The 4,810-nt window shown below is 33.2% G+C and overlaps 1 long non-coding RNA gene across 1 annotated transcript; it reads left to right on the top strand.

The window, feature by feature from the left end:
• The first annotated feature begins 2,145 nt into the window (after positions 1 to 2,145).
• On the top strand, positions 2,146 to 4,458 carry LOC136853267 (uncharacterized). Its single transcript, XR_010857409.1, has 3 exons — positions 2,146 to 2,344; positions 2,573 to 2,684; positions 2,956 to 4,458. It is a non-coding gene; the product is annotated as an uncharacterized lncRNA (long non-coding RNA).
• The last annotated feature ends 352 nt before the right edge of the window (positions 4,459 to 4,810 follow it).

The following is a 4,810-nucleotide window of genomic DNA, read 5'->3' as shown; positions in this document are numbered from 1 at the left end:
TATACAGTGCTTACCTCACCATCCCACTCCTGTTAACTGAAGAGGAAAGAAACTTAACCGAGGTTTCCGATAATGCTTGTATGATGATCACCTAGAAAGGTAAACGTATTACATAAAATGAACATCTCTATTGATCATATTTCGACGAATCAAAATTATGAAAATGAAACTTTATTTAAGGGCAGCAAATTTATATATAATGAATTCCTTCGCTGATTGATATAAGAAGGAAAATAACAAATGGAAATACTAGATAGTTCTTACTGGAAGGTACCTGAGCGCTGTGATTGTTCAAATCCAACAAACAGAGCCGAGGAAAACAGTAAAACAAGTGCTTGGCACTTATAAGAAATTAACCTTAAAATATCTATTACGGGTTACATACATGTCTTATTATAATGAATTACTTCGGTAGAAATAAATAATAAGTGTCCATAAACTCTTACTAATTGTTATATTGAAGATAGGTTTCCCAAAAAGTCATCGATTTCTGAATAGTTAAACCTGTTTATTTTATAGTCTATCATTTGTGTGTGAATATCAAATATGTTTTAGCCCTAAGTTTAAACCTATGTACAAAGAAGTTGGCCTAAGTTTCTTGATCACAGTATTAAATATTATACTCAACGTAAATATTTAGATGTGCGTTTGTCAAGTATTAAAGAAAAGGCTTTTAAAAATAATGTGCAATTCATTCAGCTTTTACCTGTGATCCTTCCCTCAAAGTTCCTTCAAGGATCTGAGCAGAATCATCTTCCTTTAAGATCAGCATCCACCGAACTGAAGGATTCTCCAAGTTCTTGATAGATACCTGTTGCATTAGGAATTATTATGCATTAAGATATTTAATGATGCAAGATTGTAGGTGATAAATTCTATTTTAGTAAATGTTAATGACGATAAATAAGCAAAGTTATAATGCAATATGACGGAGAAAGGTTAACTGAAATATTTTGTATATCTTCAATACAAAAAATGTTGAAGGGTAATAAATGGATACAGAAGGGAGATGAATGAAACAGAGTGTTTTAAATTAAAAACTATCTAAAAAGAAAGAATGAAATATATTAAAATAATAGAGAATATAGGATTATATATTAATATATTTACTTATGATCAGTGCACACCTCAAAACCAGGCAATGAGAAGTAAGGCTTTTTTCCTTACCAATCTAAATAATGTTGGGATATTTTGCAAAGTGCAAAGGACAAGAATATTCCGTCTCACTGTCGAAGCCGACGTAGGGGCAAAAAGAGTGGCTAGTACACTTTCTATATCTGAAGTCAACTTAGCCACAACAGGCGCTCCATAGGACTTCGCGTAAGTTGTCAGAATTGGAAGGTATTCTGAAAAGATGAACAAAGATTTTAAGTGAAGTAATCCTTGATTTATTTATTTTTTTAAATTGCCAGTAGATCTGAGAGCCTGTAGGATTTATATTAGTCTTTATAAAAAAGTTTTTCTCTGAATTATGAGTGTTTAATGCTATAGTCTGGTATGCTTCCACCGACACCCATGAAATATCCGTTAATATTATAGACGTCTGTTATTTATCCTTATTTTTAACTTCAAAACTTGACAGAGCTTTTTTGTTAAAGATTTTTCAGGAGTATATGAATGGATCCTCATAACTCTCATATGAGTATGCACAGATCTAAACACACACACACACACATATAATATATATATATATATATATATATATATATATATATATATATATATATTATAATTAAAATTAAATTTTAAATTTGTCAGAAAGAGCTTCAGTAAAACGGCCTTCGGTAATATATATTCCTTAAAATGTACGACTGTGTGAAGTATTTAATTTTTTCCGCATCGTGACAATTTATTTAATACAGCGAAATGTTTTCAAACTTTTATTCGATAAATTATGGATAAAAGCTTTTCGCTTTGATAAACAGAAGCCCACTTGATCAGAGAACCAGGAAGTCATAAACAGAGAATAAAACAGTTACCGCTAAAGCATCAACAGATTCTTCTGATTTTCCTTAAGCACAAACGCAAGGACACCGTACTCTTACGCGAGAATCGTCAAAGTTTCAAGACAGGTGACTCCATGGTCCTTGATGGTGACATCACAGCAACGCGTTCTCGCTAAGCAGAGACCTTTCAGTACTTAAATCACGCGGCCGGACCATCGGAGTATCATACCATCGTTACTTGCTTTTGACGGCGGAACGAGGCAGTTTGTGGACTATTTCCAGCTACGCGAGTTGGTGATAGTTCTGCGTCAGTGGAACTTGAAGATTTACGTTTGTTAGCTCCAGCTTGAAAAGAACGTTTACATGAAGGCACGGCTATTCTTTCAAGTTTCATTAAGGTTATTATCTTTATCTACTTTTAACGTTTTTTGACTTGTTTATTACTCATTTTCGTGGTAGTTCTTGGATATGGTTACTCGCTGTAATGGCTCGTATTGTAAGGCTTATTCTTGTTCCTGTCTTGAAAGTTTTTTCAGCAATGCTTGATAATTCAAATATTACTGATATTTTAAGTATTCATGTAACCTAGTAAATACTTCCCGTTGATGTTTCATTCTGAATTTTAGGTATGTTTGTGAACTTTGTTCGTTTTTCAATGTTGGAACTCCAGAAGGCCATGGGATATTTATTTCTGTACGACACAGATCTGGTCGTCTTATCACATGATGGTTCATGAAGGTTAGTATTCAATCGGTAATGTGCTTGGAAATTGTGCCTGTTAAACTCCTACGCGAATTTGGTTTAGTCTTTTTTTTTTTTTTTTTTAAGGCTTCATAACGTCCTTGATTCCGTTTAGATATGACTGGTTACAGTTTATTATAGTCAATACATATTGCCCAAATACAAATTTAAGGCTTCATTATGTCCTTGATTCTGTTTAGATATGACTGGTTACAGTTTATTGAAGTCAATACATATTGCCCTAATACAAATTTAAATCTATTTCCAGAGTTTTGTTAAGTCCGCACCACTATGAAGCAAACTACACGTGTGAGAAATAGCCGAATTCATTAATCTCAACCTAGGATGTTTTGGCTCAAGCTACACAAGTGGACTTCTCTTCCCAGGTGATGTAACGCTCAGCTCGCCAACTAAGCCCACCAACTAACACTTTTTTTTTTTACCTCCACCCCTACAGGGTGCCCCTGTAGGGGTGGAGCCCCTCCCATACCCTGCTCCATAGGTTTTATGACCTTATGGGCAGTGTATGGGAGGTTCGTACTAACCAAGTTTTCTTTTCAAGTGATAAATACAATAATTCAGCTAAGATAAATACAATAATTCAGCTAGTTTTAGAAGTTAACGTACCACAACTGGGATTTTTCATGTTCTGAAGTTTATAGTCACGTAACGGATTATATTCAACGCTAAAAAAATAATTCTCTAGAATTGTTTGGTCATATAGTTCGGAATTAAACGTAAGGTTCAATATGTTACGTAAGATTAGTCAATGTTAATTACTTTAGAATAAGATAAAAATTTCCAAAGTTCACTAGGAATCTAATTTTTATATTTTATCTGCACTTATCACCTGGAAGGTCGTTAACTTCTAAAAATTTTAGTTAAAATTAGGATTTTTTGGGTAATACAGCTTTAAACAATATTTAACGTAATAGCTGTTTTTAACTTTTTTCATATTTTGAGAGTTTAACGTTAATTATAGCTTCCACTTGTTCATAGTTCAAATTTGTTCATAGTTCAAATTACCGTGATTTGTTGACGTTTACAATCTAATCCATGTAACTTTAAATGGTATTCATGCCAATAATAAACGTCCGTTTTCACTTGAATATAATAGATAGGCATATTTTTAGCTGGCTCTATACAATCAACAAACTCCTAAAATTGATTTATTCCAATAACGGCTAAAATTGATTTATTCCAATAACACCAAGTTAGACTATTGCCAGAGAATGCGAAGTCTCAACAGCCTTGGTAATTTGACGTTTCTATCTATTCTCGGTAACTCTGGCTTTTTCACCTTTTATATGGAAATTCCTTTGGTCACTTAGCTTGTTAACACTTTTGTGCCTTTGGTCCTTGGTTTGCTGGAGTTTTTTCAGCATTTTGCTGTTGTGAACAGAGGGTTCATAGTGGGTCTGTATTGGAGAAAACTGAATAGGTTGTGAAGGCTTCAGTTGAGTTAATGAAGCCTTTGTACTTTATTTTCATGTTTCTTAGTTTGTTTTTCGTTATAAAATTACAAATTTCTGCCGCAGTTTTTTTGCTTTACAGGATGTGACGAACAGCTAGCTTGAACAGTTCAGACTATATAAGAAATACTTCTGTTATTCAAGAACTGTTGCTTTACCCCACAATCTTTAACCGAGGTGAGAATGGAGCCTGGCGTTACGGATGTACTTAACTTGTGCCATAAGTTGCCCTTCAATGGTGGTTCACAGGTGTAATTAATCATTTGGCACTTAAATATTAAATACACATTTAAATATGAGCGTTCTTTCCTTCACCAGTAAGTTGAGAACTGGTATGTTTTGTTATAAAATCCTAATTTAATATCTTAGGACTTTTAAGCTGTTTACATTGACAGAACAAATGACAGAACCCATAACCTTCAACAGTATTGACTGTAGTGGGTCATTGTTAATTATAAAGCCAGATGTCAACATGTGTACTTTCACTAGGTAATCTGAAAAAAAGCTATTTTATTAGTAAACTTTTTTTTAACATGAGGTAACCTATCTGAAAAAAAAGCTATTTTATTAGTAAACTTTTTTTTAACATGAGGTAACCTGTTTACTTTAGATTTAATGTATAATAGTCTTCTAGATAATGGTAAAAGTCAT

This window comes from Macrobrachium rosenbergii, chromosome 27 (assembly GCF_040412425.1).
Source record: "Macrobrachium rosenbergii isolate ZJJX-2024 chromosome 27, ASM4041242v1, whole genome shotgun sequence".
In the NCBI taxonomy this organism is placed as follows: Eukaryota; Metazoa; Arthropoda; class Malacostraca; order Decapoda; family Palaemonidae; genus Macrobrachium; species Macrobrachium rosenbergii.
Note: the sequence above shows the minus strand (reverse complement) of the source record. Positions and strands in the feature narration are given on the sequence as shown.